Source organism: Mobula birostris, chromosome X (assembly GCF_030028105.1).
Source record: "Mobula birostris isolate sMobBir1 chromosome X, sMobBir1.hap1, whole genome shotgun sequence".
Lineage (NCBI taxonomy): Eukaryota > Metazoa > Chordata > Chondrichthyes > Myliobatiformes > Myliobatidae > Mobula > Mobula birostris.
In genome coordinates this window covers 24491430-24510003 of record NC_092402.1, presented here as the reverse complement: position 1 = coordinate 24510003, position 18574 = coordinate 24491430, and positions in this window count along the sequence as shown.

Below are 18574 nucleotides of genomic sequence, written 5' to 3'. Positions count from 1 at the left end.
ACTCACCTTTTCTATGCGACTAATGATTTTGTATACTGCAATGAGGTCACCCCTCAACCTCCCCCATTCCAGGGAAAGAAAGCTTCAGCCTTTCCTACATAACTCAAGCACTCCAGTCCTGATAACAGCCTTGTGAATCTTTTCTCACCCTTTGTACAGCTGAATGGCATCCTTCCTATGGCTGAGTGACTAGAACACACATTGACCCAGAGGGTGGCCACATTGTAAGAAAACCACAACACCTACTACAAGTTTGTTGATTCCCTTCTGAAAATCTATTTGAATATGTTAACAAACTCCAATGGACCACTTCAGTGATGGAAGGGTTTCTTAAAAATCAAATTCCTGTCTCTTTTTAATTCAATAAAATTTTCTTCCATCTCCTCAGCTTTAGCCTCAGCTTAGTTTTGTACATTTAAGAATGTGCTTCATGATAGTATTTTGGTAATATGTTCCTGAACAACTCTGATACTGTTGCTGTTTGTTGTCAACACACATACTGTTCTATTTCTTGATCGCAAAACATCAAAATCTTCTTTCAAACACAGTCAACGCACATCAAGGTTGCTGGTGAATGCAGCAGGCCAGGCAGCATCTGTAGGAAGAGGTGCAGTCGACGTTTCAGGCCGAGACCCTTCGTCAGGACACAGTTTCACTTTCATCAGCCAGAAAAAGTAATTAACAATAGTGCACCCTCAAAACATCGTGGCTTGTCTAATAATTGACCCCTGACCAATACCCAATCCAGACATCAGAATTTTAAGAGGAGGGGATTTCACTCAGGTCCACTGACCGAATAGAAAACAGCAATGGCGGATCCCAGCAGCTGAATTGTGCTTTGACCAGTGATCAATCAGCATTTGAGATTGATTAGCAAGAGCAAATGTAAGGAAGACAGAGGCGAGCGCAGCAGCTATCGTCTGAGTGGTGATTTTGAGGCTTTAGCTCTCTGAGGCTTCAATCAGAGAAAGTGAAAAAAGAAAAGCTCTAGGTCAGTGATTCCCAAAAAGGGCGGTACTGGCCACTAAGGGGGAGTTAGGGGAAATAGAAGTCTTCGGGGAGTGGTAAGCGAACCCTAACTCGAGGCAATAGACCTGACTGACTGTTAGTAGAGCAGGCACTTCCAAAAAAAAAATGGGGCACTGGAACACAGAAAGGACCATAGCTCTGCAGGCAGTGAGAACTCATTGTCAGACCTGTCTGAAACTCAGCAATCTCATCCAACCTTACCAACCAAACAGATAATAGTGATGCATAAATTAGCAACCAGGGTACCCAACAGTTCCCCTTGACTCATGGCACAGAATGAGTTCATGCAATTTAACAGTTAATAAATCAAATAAACCCTCTCAACTTTCTCTACAGATCTATGGAAAACAGATTGTGTAACGATACAGCGCTGGCCGGAACCAAATGGTGAAATAGAGCCAATTAGTGAACCTGCCAACTCCAAGTATTCCTCTTGAGCTGTTTAAAGCGACATCTGCTTCATATGTGTCGTCAAGAATCATTTTTGGGGATTATGAGACTTTAAATGATTGGTTAATCATGCTAACTGTAATAGTGTAAACGTAGCTTGCCGAACCAACATTTAGATTCCAATCTGAATCCTTATCAACATAATTTTTTCTGTTGTGATCATCTTCATCTTCGCCTCACCATTCCTTTGCGTGCTGCTACCATCGTTCCATCCGTGTCAACTTGCTGCTGTTGTCAACAACTGATAGGCATTAGTTTACCCCCATAACACACTGGAGGAACTCAGCAGGTCGGGCAGCATCCGTGGAAACAATAAGTCAACGTTTCGGGCCGGAACCCTTCGTCAGGACTGTAGGGGGAAGGGGCAGAGGCCCTATAAAGAAGGTGGGGGGAGGGTGGGAAGGAGAAGGCTGGTAGATTCCAGGTGAAAAACCGGTAAGGGGAAAGATAAAGGGGTGGGGGAAGGGAGGCAGGGAGGTGATAGGCAGGAAAGGTGAAGAAAGAATAGGGGATGTGACGAAAAACCAAGTTATCAGAAGATTGAATGCTGATGAGAGAGATAAGAGAGACAAATGGAGAAGAGTTCAAAATGTTACTGAGAGAGGAGAGAGATTAACGAAAAGAGACACAGTTCCAAGTATTGACCGGTTGCTTTGAACCTGAACTGTTTGAAGTTTGATGGACAGGCGATACCCCAGCAGGGGGATAAAAGGAACAGGTTCACTAAGGCAAGACAGACACCATGAGATCACGAGATAATGAGACCCTGGAACAGCGGTGTGCCCCCACAAGTTGGTGAGAGTTTGGAGGTGGTCACGGGAACCGACCAGAGGCTCACAGGGTGTAAAGGTACAATCGGTGGGAACCTGGTATGTGTGTCCGCCCTTGCCTGGGTGCCGGGTTCACCGCGGAAGAATGGTCGTATCCGGAATGGAGGGGTCACAGTCGGTGACCACAGAAGACATTAAAAGGGTTCGCCCAAAAGCTAACTGCGAAGAACAAAGGTCTGTTTGAATCAGAATTTGCATATTCTCTCTCTCTCTCTCTCTCTCTCTCCAACGGCACAACAGTGATTACTGCGAACTGTACTAAACTGAACTGAACTCTGTGTCACTTGAGACTGATCATTTTACCCCTAGACTGCGATAGAGCTTGATTGATTCCTATTATCCTAGTTCTGTGTACATGTGTGTTTTATCATTGCTAACCTGTTGCATTTATATCCTTACGATTAGAGTACTGTGTTACTTATTTCTTTAATAAAACTTTCTTAGTTCCAGTAATCCAGACTCCAACTAAGTGGTCTATTTCTGTTGGTTTGTCAACCCAGTTACGGGGTACGTAACAGGGAAAACACAATGGGTTTGGAGGCAGAACCATGAGGGAGGTGGTAGGCAGCTGGGGGAGGGGGCAGAATGACATAGGGATAGGGGGAGGGAATTACCGGAAGTTGGAGAATTCGATGTTCATACCAAGGGGCTGGAGACTACCTAGATGGTATATGAGGTGTTGCTCCTCCAACCTGAGTTTAACCTCATCATGGCAGTAGAGGAGGCCATGTATGGACATATCTGAATGGGAGTGGGAAGCAGAGTTGAAGTGGGTGGCTACTGGGAGATCCTGTCCGTTTTGGCGGACGGAGCGGAGGTGCCCGACGAAGCGGTCCCCCAATCTGTGTTGGGTTTCACCGATGTAGGGGAGGCCGCACCAGGCTATGTCACTCTGCTCCCTCCCCCAGCTGCCTACCACCTCCCTCATGGTCCCACCTCCTTCTACTACCCATTGTGTTTTCCCCTATTCTTTCTTCACCTTTCTTACCTATCCCCTCCCTGCCTCCCTTCCCTCACCCCTTTATCTTTCCCCTTACTGGTTTTTCACCTGGAACCTCCCAGCCTTCTCCTTCCCATCCTTCCCCCACCTTCTTTATAGGGCCTCTGCCCCTTCCCTCTTCAGTCCTGACGAAAGGTTCCGGCCTGAAACGTTGACTCATCGTTTCCACGGATGCTGCCCAACCTGCTGAGTTCCTCCAGCGTGTTGTGAGTGTTGCTTTGACCCCAGCATCTGCAGATTATTTTGAGTTTACCCCCATTAATGACGTGTGGAGCAATTTCTATGAGTCTGAAGGCGGTGAAGCCTTGAATTCAATGGGACATACCTGGAGTATGATTTTATTCCGTTCCCGTCAGATCTGCAATGCCCCATGTGTCTTATTTGTAATACTGTACTGTCTAATGAAGCCATGAAACCATCAAGATTGCAGGAACACTTCTGTAAAAGACACCCTGAAAAGGTTACTCATGGTATTACTCAGTTCCAGAAGATGAAAGAACCATTTGAAAAGCCTTGCACACTTGAGTCATTTCCCAGGAAAGCTAAAAATGACCTTGATAGTGGTGTAGTTGCTTCTTATAATATTTCCAAAATGATGGCAAAGTATGGAGAATCTCATACTGTATTAAGATTAATACTGTAATGCCTGCTCTATCAGAAGTTCTCACCACTGTTCTCAAAGTTAATACCAGTAGTTTAAAATCAATTCTTCTGAGTAATAACTCTAGCTCATCATATTGACAAAGTGAGTGAAGACCTTGAGTATCAGCTATGCACAGAGCTACAAAAAGCAGAATTTGGGATACAACTGGATGAGTCAACTGTGTGAGACAATGAAGCATTGCTAATAGCATATGCACAGTTTATCAAAAATGGAAAAATTTATGAAGAGATTCCCTTTTGTAAGAAGTTAAAAACAAATATTACTGGAGAAACAATCTATGACAAGCTTGAATCTAAGGGGGACCAATATTCTTGCAGGCAGATTTGCTAGAGCTGTTGGGAGTGGTTTAAACTAATATGGTGGGGAATGGTGATAGAGTGTGATAGAGCTGAGGATAAGCCAGTAGGTTTACAAGTAGATGATGGATGTGACACAAATGTAAGGAAGGACAAGCCAATGATTAGGTACAAATACAGACAGAGCAAAGAGTTAAATTGTACCACAGACGCAAAATTCAGAAGTACAAAGAATGTAGGACTAAATGCACATAGCATTCAGAATAAGGTGGACGAATACATAGTGCAATTAGAGATTGGTCAGTATGATGTTTTGGGCGTCACTGAGTTGTGGCTGAAAGAAGGTCATGGTTGAGAGTTTAACATCAAAGGATATACTTTGTATTGAAAGGACAGGGAGGAAGGCATAGGCGGTGGTGTGGCTCTGTTGGTAAGAGATGGAATTACATCTTTAGAAAGAGGTGATGTAGAGTCAGAGAATGTTGAATCTTTGTGGGTGGTGTTAAGAAACTGCAAGTATAAAAACAGCATTACGGGAATCATATCCAAGTAGTAGTCAATATGTGGGGTTGAGATTGCAAAGGGAGCTGGAAAAAGCATGTAACAAGGGTAATGACACAGTTGTAATGGGGGACTTCAATATGCAAGGGGATTGGGAAAATCAGGTTGGCATTGGATCGCAAAAGGGAATTTGTTGAATGTCTACGAGATGGCTTTTTAGAGCAGCTTGTGCTTGAGTCTACTCGGGGAAAGGATATTACGTAATAACCCTGTACTTATTAGGGAGCTTAACATAAAAGAACCCTTAGGAGGCAGTGATCATAATATGATTGAAATCATACTGCAGTTTGAGAGGGAGAAGCATAACTCACATGTGTTAGTATCCCAGTGGAATAAAGGAAGTTACAGAGGCATGAGAGAGGAGCTTGCTCAGGTGCATTGGAAGAGGATATTGGCAGGGATGATGGCAAAGCAAAGGTGGCTGAAGTTTCTAGGAATAGTTCACAAGGTGCAGGATAGATACGTCCCACAGAGGAAGAAGCTCTCAAATGGCAGGGATAGGCAACTGAGGCTGACAAGGGAAGTTGACTGCATAAAAGGAAGGGACATATAAGGTAGCAAGAGTGAGTAGAAAATTGAATGAATGGGAAGTTTTTAAAATCCAACAGAGTGCAACTAAGAAAGCTATACAGATGAAATATGAGAGCAAACTAGCCAATAATATAAAGCAGGATACTAAAAGTTTTTTCAGTTATATAAAGAGTAAAAGGGAGCTGAGAGTTGCTATTGTACCACTGGGAAATGAAGCTAGTGAGGTAGTAATGGGGGACAAAGAAATGGTAGATGAACTTAATAAGTACTTTGCATCTGTCTTCACTGTGGAAAACACTAGCAGTGTGCCAGAGGTCCATGAGTGCCGGGGAGCAGAGTGAGTGCCATTGCTACCCTTGCTATTACAAAGGAAAAAATACTAGGCAAACTGAAAGTCATCTGGACCAGATGGACTATATCCCAGAGTCCTGAGAGAGACTGCTGAAGAGATAGCAGATGCATTGGTCATGATCTTTCAAGAATCACTTGATTCTGGCATGGTCATGGAGGACTAGAAGATTGCAAATGTCACTCCACTCTTTAAGAAGGGAGGAAGGCAAAAGAAAGGAAATTACAGGCCGGTTAGCCGAACCTCAAAGGTTGGGAAAGTGTTGGAGTCTATTATTAAGGATGAGGTTTCAAGGTACTTGGAGACTAATGATAAAATAAGTCAAAGTCAATATGGTTTCTGTGAAGGGAAATCCTCCCTAAGAAATCTGTTAGAGTTCTTCAAGGAAGTAACAAACAGGATGGACAAAGGAGAGGCAGTGGATGTCATTTACTTGGATTTTCAGAAGGCGTTCAATAAGGTGCCACACATGAGGCTGCTTAACAAGATAAGATCCTATGATGTTACAGGAGATATGCTGGCATGGATAAAGGAATGGCTGACAGGTAGAAGGCAGTGAGTGGGAATAAAAGGGTCTTTTCTGGTTGGCTGCCAGTGACTAGTGGTATTTCTCAGGGGTCGGCATTAGAACTGCTACTTTTCACATTGTTTGTCAATGATTTGGATAGCGGAATTGATGGCTTTGTGGCAAAGTTTGCAGATGATACAAAGATAGGTGGAGGGGTAGGTCATGCTGTGGAAGCAATGCAATTGCAGGAGGACTGAGACAAATTGGAAGAATGGACAAAAAAATGGCAGCTGGAAGACAGCACTGGGAAATAAATGATAATGCATTTTGGCAAAAAGAACAATAGTGCAGACTATTATCTAAAAGGGGAGAAGGTTCAAACATCAGAGGTGCAGAGGGACTTAGGAGTCCTTGTGCAAGACTCTCAGAAGGTTAATTTACAGGTTGAGTCTGTGATAAAGAAGGTAAATGCAATGTTGGTATTTATTTCAAGGGGAATAGAATATAAAAGTAAGGAGATGATGCAGAGCCTTTTTAAGACTAGTCGGGCCGCACTTGGGGTATGGTCAACAGTTTTGGGCCCCATATCTCAGAAAGGATGTGCTGTCCTTGGAGAGAGTCCAGAGGAGATTCACAAGAATGATTCCAGGAATGAAAGTGTTAACATATAAGAAGCGTTTCGGAGCTTTGGGCCTGTACTCACTGGAATTTAGTAGAATGCGGGGGGATCTCATTGAAGCCTACCGAATGTTGAAAGGTCTAGATAGGGTGGATGTGTTTACTATGGTGAGGATATTCAGAACTAGAGAGCACAACCTCAAAATTGAGAGGCGACCCTTTAGAATGGAGGTAGGGTGGATTTTTTTTTAGCCAGAGAGTAGTAAATCTGTAGAATGCTCTGCCACAGACTGCGGAAGAGGCCAAGTCTGCGTGTATATTTAAGGTGAATGTTGATCGATTCCTAGTCGGTCAGGGCATTAAAGGATATGACAAGAAGGCAGGTGTATGGGGTTGAGTGGGATCTGGGATCAGCCATGGTGGAATGGCGAACCAGACTCGGTGGGCTGAATGGCCTAATTCTGCACCTATGTCTTCTGGTCTAAAATGTATATTGAGGATAAAAGTATTCCAATTAGGAACATGATTTTTTGTGCAACAGATGGAGCACCATATTATGACAGGTCACCATGCTGGTTTAGTGGCATTTATGGAAAAAGAAATTCTAAGTCTGTTTGCAATACATTGTGTAATTCAGCATCAACATCTCACAGCCAAACTCAGCCAGTGACTTTTTTCAAGCATAACTATTGTAATATCTGCTATCAACAAAATTAAAGTTTGTCCATTAAATAGCAGAATATTTCACCGGTTATGGCAGGATGACGATGAAGAGTTTGAACTCTTGCTTCTTCACACTGAAGTGTGTTGGCTGGCAAAAGCCTGCTGCTTAAAATGTTTCTTTGATCTTTTTGACACTGGTTAAATTTTTGCTCAAAGTGGACAAGAGCTTGGGAAACAAGATTGAACTTTTACTTGAAGATATGGCATACTTAGCCGATCTGTATGACAAAATGAACATTGTAAATATGAACACAAGGAATTCTGCAGATGCTGGAAATTCAAGCAACACACATCAAAGTTGCCGGTGAACGCAGCCGACCAGGCAGCATCTCGAGGAAGAGGTACAGTCGACATTTTGGGCCAAGACCCTTCGTCAGGACTAACTGAAGGAAGAGCTAGTAAGAGATTTGAGAGGGGGAGGGGGAGATCCGAAATGATAGGAGAAGACAGGAGGGGGAGGGATGGAGCCAAGAGCTGGCCAGTTGATTGGCAAAGGGGATATGAGAGGATAGAACATAGAATAGTACAGCACAGCACAGGCCCTTCGGCCCACAATGTTGTGCCGACCCTCAAACCCTGCCCCCCATATAAGCCCCCACCTTAAATTCCTTCATATACCTGTCTAGTAGTCTCTTAAACTTCACTAGTGTATCTGCCTCCACCACTGACTCAGGTAGTGCATTCCACACACCAACCACTCTCTGAGTAAAAAACCTTCCTCAAGTATCCCCCTTGAACTTCCCACACCTTACCTTAAAGCCATGTCCTATTATATTAAGCAGTGGTGCCCTGGGGAAGAGGCGCTGGCTCTATCTATTCCTCTTATTATCTTGTACACCTCTATCATGTCTCCTCTCATCCTCCTTCTCTCCAAAGAGTAAAGCCCTAGCTCCCTTGATCTCTGATCATAATGCATACTCTCTAAACCAGGCAGCATCTTGGTAAATCTCCTCTGTACCCTTTCCAGTGCTTCCACATCCTTCCTATAGTGAGGCAACCAGAACCGGACATAGTACTCCAAGTGTGGCCGAACCAGAGTTTTATAGAGCTGCATCATTACATCGCGACTCTTAAACTCTATCCCTCGAAAGCTAACACCCCATAAGCTTTCTTAACTACCCTATCTACCTGTGAGGCAACTTTCAGGGATCTGTGGACATGTACCCCGAGATCCCTCTGCTCCTCCACACTACCAAGTATCCTGCCATTTACTTTGTACTCTGCCTTGGAGTTTGTCCTTCCAAAGTGTACCACCTCACACTTCTCCGGGTTGAACTCCATCTGCCACTTCTCAGCCCACTTCTGCATCCTATCAATGTCTCTCTGCAATCTTTGACAATCCTCTACACTATCTACAACACCACCAACCTTTGTGTTGTCTGCAAATTTGCCAACCCTCCCTTCTACCCCCACATCCAGGTCAATAAAAATCAGGAAAAGTAGAGGTCCCAGAACAAATCCTTGTGGGACACCACTAGTCACAATCCTCCAATCTGAATGTACTCCCTCCACCATGACCCTATGCCTTCTGCAGGCAAGCCAATTCCGAATCCACCTGGCCAAACTTCCCTGGATCCCATGCCTTTGACTTTCTGAATAAGCCTACTGTGTGGAACCTTGTCAAATGCCTTACTAAAATCCATATAGATCACATCCACTGCACTACCCTCATCTATATGCCTGGTCACCTCCTCAAATAACTCTATCAGGCTTGCTAGACACGATCTGCCCTTCACAAAGCCATGCTGACTGTCCCTGATCAGATCATGATTTTCTAAATGCCCAGAGATCCTATCTCTAAGAATCTTTTCCAACAGCATTCCCACCACAGACGTAAGGCTGACTGGTCTATAATTACCCGGACTATCTCTACCACCTTTTTTGAACAAGGGGACAACATTCGCCTCGCTCCAATCCTCCGGTACCATTCCCGTGGACAACGAGGACATAAAGATCCTAGCCAGAGGGTCAGCAATCTCTTCCCTCGCATCGTGGAGCAGCCTGGGGAATATTATGTCAGGTCCTGGGGACTTATCGTCCTAATGTATTTTAACAACTCCAACATCTCCTCTCCCTTAATATCAGCATGCTCCAGAACATCAATCTCACTCATATTGTCCTCATCATCATCAAGTTCCCTCTCGTTGGTGAATACCGAAGAGAAGTATTCATTGAGGACCTCGCTCACTTCCACAGCCTCCAGGCACATCTTCCCACCTTTATCTCTAATCGGTCCTACCTTCACTCCTGTCATCCTTTTTTTCTTCACATAATTGAAGAATGCCTTGGGGTTTTCCTTCACCCTACTCGCCAAGGCCTTCTCATGCCCCCTTCTTGCTCTTCTCAGCCCCTTCTTAAGCTCTTTTCTTGCTTCCCTATATTCCTCAATAGACCCATCTGATCCTTGCCTCCTAAACCTCATGTATGCTGCCTTCTTCCACCTGACTAGATTTTCCACCTCACTTGTCACCCATGGTTCCTTCACTCTACCATTCTTTATTTTCCTCACCGGGACAAATGTATCCCTAACATCCTGCCAGAGATCACTAAGCATCGACCACATGTCCATAGTACATTTCCCTGCAAAAACATCATCCCAATTCACACCCACAAGTTCTAGTCTTATAGCTTCATAATTTGCCCTTCCCCAATTAAAAATTTTCCTGTGCTCTCTGATTCTATCCTTTTCCATGATAATGCTAAAGGCCAATGAGCGCTGGTCACTATCCCCCAGATGCTCACCCACTGAGAGATCTGTGACCTGACCCGGTTCATTACCTAGTACTAGATCTAGTATGGCATTCCCCCTGGTCGGCCTGTGACAGGAATCCATCCTGGACACACTTAACAAACTCTGCCCCATCTAAACCCTTGGAATTAATCAGGTGCCAATCAATATTAGGGAAGTTAAAGTCACCCATGATAACAACCCTGTTATTTTTGCACCTTTCCAAAATCTGCCTCCCAATCTGCTCCTCTGTATCTCTACTGCTACCAGGGGGCCTATGGAATACCCCCAATAGTGTAACTGCTCCCTCCCTGTTCCTGACTTCCACCCATACTGACTCAAAGGAGGATCCTGCTACATTACCCATGCTTTCTGTAGCTGTAATAGTATCCTTGACCAGTAATGCTACCCCTCTTCCCCTTTTTTTGCCCTCTCTATCCCTTTTAAAGCACTGAAATCCAGGAATATTGAGAATCCATTCCTGCCCTGGTGCCAGCCAAGTCTCTGTAATGGCCACTACATCATAATTCCATGTGTGTATCCAAACTCTCAGTTCATCACCTTTGTTCCCGATGCTTCTTGCATTGAGGTACACACACATCAGCCCTTCTACCTTACTACCTTTACACCGTTTATTCTGCTTCTCTTTCCTCAAAGCCTCTCTGTATGTTAGATCTGGCTTTACTCCATGCACTTCTTTCACTGCTCTATTGCTTTGGGTCCCATCCTCCTCGCAAATTAGTTTAAACCCTCCCGAACCATGCTAGCAAACCTACCTGGAAGGATATTGCTCCCCCTCGAGTTCAGGTGCAACCCATCCAATCTGTGTAGGTCCCACCTTCCCCAGAAGAGATCCCAATGATCCAAAAATCTAAAACCCTGCTCCCTGCACCAATTCCTCAGCCACGCATTCAACTGCTATCTCCTCCAATTCTTACCATCACTGTCACGTAGCACTGGCAGCAATCCTGAGGACACCACCCTTGAGGTCCTGTTCTTCAGCCTTCTGCCTAGTTCCCGAAACTCACACTTCAGGACCTCATCCCTCTTCCTGCCTATGTCGTTGGTCCCAACCTGTATCACGACTTCTGGTTGCTTCCCCTCTTGTACCAGGATGTCGTGCACCTGGTCAGAGACATCCCGGACCCTGGCACCCGGGAGGCAACAAACCCTGCGGGTGTCCTTCTCACGTCTACAGGATCTCCTGTCCGCTCCCCTGACTATAGACTCTCCAATGACGACAGCTCTTCTCTTCTCCGTCCCACCCTTCTGCACCACCCGGTCAGACTCAGTGCCGGAGGCCCTGCCACCGTGGCTCACACCTGGTCGGTCGTCCCCGCCAACAGTATCCAGGACGGTAAACTTATTATTCAGGGAAATGGCTAGAGGGGTGCTCTGCACTACCTGTCTGCTCACCTTTGCTTTCCCCCTTCTGACTGTCACCCAATGACCTGCTTCCGACAGCCTAGGTGTGACTACCTCCCTGTAGCTCTCGTCTATGACTGCCTCATTCTCCCTTACGAGTCGAAGGTCATCCAGCTGCTGCTCCAGATTCCTTACATGGTCTTCCAGATCACCCAGCCGTATGCACTTCTGGCAGATGTGACTCTGCGGGAGAGGGGCGTTCCCCCAAGACTGTCACATCTCACATGAGAGGCACATCACCATCTCAGGAGGCATTGTGAAGACTAACTGTGAGCAAGCTTGTCCTCCGCCTCTTCTTGTCGAAGCCTCTCGAGTCAAAGCCTCAAAGCTCCACTCCTTCACTGGCCCACTCACTCACTGATCATGGGATAGGAGGCCCAGGGAGAAGGAAAAGGGGGAGGGTGGGAAAACCCAGAGGTTGGGCAAGGGACAGTCAGAGGGACAGAGGGAGAAAAAGGAGAGAGAGAAAGAATGTGTGTATATAAATAAATAACGGATGGGGTACGAGGGGGAGGTGGGGCATTAGTGGAAGTTAGAGAAGTCAATATTCATGCCATCAGGTTGGAGGCTACCCAGACGGAATATAAGGCATTTGTCCTCCAACCTGAGTGTGGCTTCATCTTTACAGTAGAGGAGGCCGTGGATAGACATATCAGAATGGGAATGGGATGTGGAATTAAAACGTGTGGCCACTGGGAGATCCTGCTTTCTCTGGCGGACAGAGCGTAGGTGTTCAGCAAAATGATCTCCCAGTCTGCGTCGGGTCTCGCCAATATATAGAAGGCCACATCGGGAGCACCGGACGCAGTACATCACCCCAGCCGACTCACAGGTGAAGTGTCGCCTCACCTGGAAGGACTGTCTGGGGCCCTGAATGGTGGTAAGGGAGGAAGTGTAAGGGCATGTGTAGCACTTGTTCCGCTTACACAGTTAAGTGCCAGGAGGGAGATCAGTGGGGAGGGATGGGGGGGACGATGGACAAGGGAGTCGCGTAGGGAGCGATCCCTGAGGAAAGCAGAGGGGGGGGGGGAAGGAAAGATGTGCTTAGTGGTGGGATCCCGTTGCAGGTGGCAGAAGTTACGGAGAATAGTGTGTTGGACCCGGAGGAAGATGGGGTGGTAGGTGAGGACCAGGGGAACCCTATTCCTAGCGTGGTGGCGGGAGGATGGAGTGAGAGCAGATGTGCGTGAAATGGGGGAGGTGCGTTTGAGAGCAGAGTTGATGGTGGAGGAAGGGAAGCCCCTTTCTTTAAAAAAGGAGGACATCTCCCTCGTCCTAGAATGAAAAGCCTCATTCTGAGAGCAGATGCGGCGGAGACGGAGGGACTGCGAGAAGGGGATGGCGTTTTTGCAAGAGACAGGGTGAGAAGAGGAATAGTCCAGATAGCTGTGAGAGTCAGTAGGCTTATAGTAGACATCAGTAGATAAGCTGTCTCCAGAGATAGAGACAGAAAGATCAAGAAAGGCAGGGAGGTGTCGGAAATGAACCAGGTAAACTTGAGGGCAGGGTGAAAGTTGAAGGGAAAGTTAATGAAGTCAACGAGCTCAGCATGCGTGCAGGAAGCAGTGCCAATGCAGTCGTCGATGTAGCGAAGGAAAAATGGGTGACAGATACCGGAATAGGGACATCAGCAGATTGAGAATTTCAATTTAATCCAGGCAAAAACTGCAGTATCCTCTTTTATCAGAACATTAGAAATGTGTAAGTAAATCATTGGGAGAAGAATGTTTTTACAGTTTCCCTGTGATTTGCAAGAGCACTGCTTACACCTGCAGTCACTGAAGGATTTTCAGAATCGACTCAAGGATTTGAATGGTCTGAAAATTCTGGACTGGGTAATTAACCCATTTCTTTGCAAGGTGGAACAGCCAAGCTGCTCTTCATTGCATTTATGTCCTCCTACCTTGTTGAAAGAGGTTTTAGTGCAATGAACCACATACTCACCATAAACGGAAACCACTTGGACATTATTACACTTAGGGACTTGAGGTTTTACTGTCACAACTTGAACCAGACACTTCAAGTCTTGCTAAAAACCATTAAACTCAAGGATCACGTTGACGTTGAAGTTGCTGTACAGTGCACAGGTTCTGTGTAAGCTAGGTGTAAAGACAAATAAAAATTTAAAGCAGAATCATTTTTCTCAAGTTAGCTTATGGTAGACATAGTAGACTTCCAGTGTCTCTACCAACTTCAACTGCAAGAAGTGTATCCAGTTGCAGCTTCTAACAGTCTGCGTTAAGGAGTTGGAGCTGGAACTGGATGAACTCCGGGCATTCAGGAGGTTGAAGGAGGCATAGGACATATAGAGAGGTAATTACACCCAAGATGCAAGACACAGGAAACTGGATGACAGTCAGAAAGGGGTTAAGGAGACAGTGCAGACTACCCCTAGGACTATCCCCTTCATCAACAGGCATATCACTTTGGATACTGTAGTGGGGAGGGGGTTGATCTAACAGAGGAAGGTCACAGTGGTTGGGTCCCTGGCACTGAGTTTTGCTCTGTGACTCAGAAGGGAAGTGGAAAAGAGGTGAGCAGTGGTGATAGGGGATTTGTTAGTTAGGGGAACAGAAGGGAGGTTCTGTGGGTGAGAACAAGATTCCTGGAAGGTATGTTACCTCCCTGGTGCCAGGGTCCAGGACATCTGGGATTGAGTCATCAGCAGTCTTAAGAGGGAGGGTGAACAGCCAGAGGTCATGGTCCATGTAGGTACTTATGACATGGATAGGACAAGTGACGAGGTTCTGCTTAGGGAGTTCAGGGAATTAAGTGCCCAGTTAAAGGGGCTGGACCTCCAGGCTTGATATCTCAGGATTGCTATCCGTGCCATGTGCTAGTGAGGCCAGAGCTGGGAAGATATACAGTTTAATATGTGGCAAAGGAGTTGGTACAGGAGAGAGGGCATAAGATTTTTGGTTCATTGAGCTCTCTTCCAGGGAAGGTGGGACCAGTACAGAAGGGAGGGTTTGCACCTGAACTGGATGGGAACTAATATCCTAGCAGGAAAGTTTGCTACTGCTGCACTGAGCAGTTTAAACTAGAGTTGAATGGGGTTGGGAAACAGAGTGTCAGAACAGTTAGTGGAGAAGTTGTGGAGGCAGATGTTAGTAAGACCTCATTCAAAGTCAGGAATCAGAAGGTTGATCATTGTGCAATTGGTGTCCTGAGCTGCATATATTTCAATGCAAGTATCGTAGGAAAGGCAGATGAGCTCAGGGCATGGATCAAAACTTGGAATTATGACATTGTACCCATTAGTGAGAGTTGGTTGTTGGAGGGGCAGGAGCGGCAACTCAATATCCTGGGTTTCCTTTGTTTCAGATGTGACAGAGCAGGAGGGATTAAAGGAAGGGGAGTGGCATTACTAGTCAGGGAAGATATCTGTCAGGAAAGACTGGAGAACTTGACTAGAGATGTGTTATGGGTGGAACTGAGAAATAAGAAAGGTATGACCACGTTAAAGGGGCTATATTACAGACCTTCCAAGGGATTTAGGGAAACAAATTTGTAAAGAGATCACAGACTGCTGCACGAAACATAAGGTTGTTATAGTACAAACAAGAGAAAACCTGCAGATTCTGGAAATCCGAGCAACACACACAAAATGCTGGAGGAATGCAACACGCCAGACAGAATCTATGGAAAAGAGTACAATCAATGTTTCATAACATAGAACATAGAACATAGTACAGCACAGTACAGGCCCTTTGGCCCACAATGTTGTGCTGACCCTCAAACCTTGCCTCCCATATAAACCCCCACCTTAAATTCCTTCATATACCTGTCTAGTAGTCTCTTACATTTTACTAGTATATCGGCCTCCACCACTGACTCAAACAGTGCATTCCACGCACCAACCACTCTCTGAGTAAAAAACCTTCCTCTAATATCCCCCTTGAACTTCCCACTCCTTACATTAAAGCCATGTCCTCTTGTATTGAGCAGTGTGCCCTGGGGAAGAGGCGCTGGCTGTCCACTCTATCTATTCCTCTCATTATCTTGTACTTCTCTATCATGCCTCCTCTCATCCTCCTTCTCTCCAGAGAGTAAAGCCCTAGCTCCCTTAATCTCTGATAATAATGCATACTTTCTAAACCAGGCAGCATCCTGGTAAATCTCCTCTGTACCCTTTCCAATGCTTCCACATCCTTCCTATAGTGAGGTGACCAGAACTGGACACAGTACTCCAAATGTGGCCTAACCAGAGTTTTATAGAGCTGCATCATTACATCGCGACTCTTAAACTCTATCCCTCGACTTATGAAAGCTAACACCTCATAAGCTTTCTTAACTACCCTATCCACCTGTGAGGCAACTTTCAGGCCGAGACCCTTCAGCAGTACTGGAGAAAAAAAGATGTGTAGAGTTAAAAGACGAAGGGGAGGAGAGGGAGAAACACAAGGTGATAGGTGAAACCCGGAGAGGGAGGGGTGAAGTAAAGAGCTGGGTAGTTGATTGGTGAAAGAAATACAAGGCTGGAGAAGGGGGAATCTAATAGGAGAGGACAGAAGACCATTGAAGAAAGGGAAGCGGGGGGGGGGGAAGCACCAGAGGGAGGTGATGGGCAAGCAAAGAGATAAGGTGAGAGAGGGAAAAGGAAATGGGGAATGGTGGGGGGGGGGGGGTGCTTTACCGGAACCCATAAACACTACCACACTTTTTAAAAATATATACTACTTCAGTTTGGTCACGGTCTGAAAAGTAGTGTCGCGCTGGTCGGAGGAAATAGAAACCATAGAACCATAGAAACTACAGCACAGAATCAGGCGTTTTGGCCCTTCTTGGCTGTGCCAAACCATTTTCTGCCTAGTCCCACTGACCTGCACACGGACCATATCCCTCCATACACCTCCCATCCATGTATCTGTCCAATTTATTCTTAAATGTTAAAAAAGAACCCGCATTTACCACCTCATCTGGCAGCTCATTCCATACTCCCACCACTCTCTGTGTGAAGAAGCCCCCCCTAATGTTCCCTTTAAACTTTTCCCCCCTCACCCTTAACCCATGTCCTCTGGTTTTTTTCTCCCCTTGCCTCAGTGGAAAAAGCCTGCTTGCATTCACTCTATCAATACCCATCATAATTTTATATACCTCTATCAAATCTCCCCTCATTCTTCTACGCTCCAGGAAATAAAGTCCTAACCTATTCAACCTTTCTCTGTAACTGAGTTTCTCAAGTCCCGGCAACATCCTTGTAAACCTTCTCTGCACTCTTTCAACCTTATTTATATCCTTCCTGTAATTTGGTGACCAAAACTGAACACAATACTCGAGATTCGGCCTCACCAATGCCTTATACAACCTCATCATAACATTCCAGCTCTTATACTCAATACTTTGATTAATAAAGGCCAATGTACCAAAAGCTCTCTTTACGACCCTATCTACCTGTGACACCACTTTTAGGGAATTTTGTATCTGTATTCCCAGATCCCTCTGTTCTACTGCACTCCTCAGTGCCTTACCATTTACCCTGTATGTTCTAACTTGGTTTGTCCTTCATAGAAAATAGGTACAGGAGTAGGCCATTCAGCCCTTCGAGCCTGCACCGCCATTCAGTATGAGCATGGCTGATCATCCAACTCAGAACCCTGTACCAGCCTTCCCTCCATACCCCCTGATCCCTTTAGCCACAAGGGGCATATCTAACTCCCTCTTAAATATAGCCAATGAATTGGTATCAACTGTTTCCTGTGGCAGAGAATTCCACAGATTCACCACTCTCTGTGTGAAGAAGTTTTTCTTAATCTCGGTCCTAAAAGGCTTCCCCTTTATCCTCAAACTGTGACCCCTCGTTCTGGACTTCCCCAACATCAGGAACAATCTTCCTGCATCTAGCCTGTCCAATCCCTTTAGGTTTTTATACGTTTCAATAAGATCCCCCCTCAATCTTCTAAATTCCAACGAGTATAAGCCTAGTCGATCCGATCTTTCATCATATGAAAGTCCTGCCATCCCAGGAATCAATCTGGTGAACCTTCTTTGTACTCCCTCTATGACAAGGATGTCTTTCCTCGGATTAGGGGACCAAAACTGCACACAATACTCCAGGTGTGGTCTCACCAAGGCCTTGTACAACTGCAGTAGTACCTCCCTGCTCCTGTACTCAAATCCTCTTGCTATGAATGCCAGCATACCATTCGCCTTTTTCACCGCCTGCTGTACCTGCATGCCCACTTTCAATGCCTGGTGTATAATGACACCCAGGTCTCGTTGCACCTCCCCTTTTCCTAATCGGCCACCATTCAGATAATAATCTGTTTTCCTGTTTTTGCCACCAAAGTGGATAACCTCACATTTATCCACATTAAATTGCATCTGCCATGAATTTGCCCACTCGCCTAACCTATCCAAGTCACCCTGCATCCTCTTAGCATCCTCCTCACAGCTAACACTGCTGCCCAGCTTCGTGTCATCCGCAAACTTGGAGATGCTGCATTTAATTCCCTCGTCTAAGTCATTAATATATATTGTAAACAACTGGGGTCCAAGCACTGAGCCTTGCAGTACCCCACTAGTCACTACCTGCCATTCTGAAAAGGTCCCATTTATTCCCACTCTTTGCTTCCTGTCTGCCAACCAATTCTCTATCCACATCAATACCTTACCCCCAATACCGTGTGCTTTAAGTTTGCACACTAATCTCCTGTGTGGGACCTGTCAAAAGCCTTTTGAAAATCCAAATATACCACATCCACTGGTTCTCCCCTATCCACTCTACTAGTCACATCCTCAAAAAATTCTATGAGATTCGTCAGACATGATTTTCCTTTCACAAATCCATGCTGACTTTGTCCGATGATTTCACCGCTTTCCAAATGTGCTGTTATCACATCTTTGATAACTGACTCTAGCA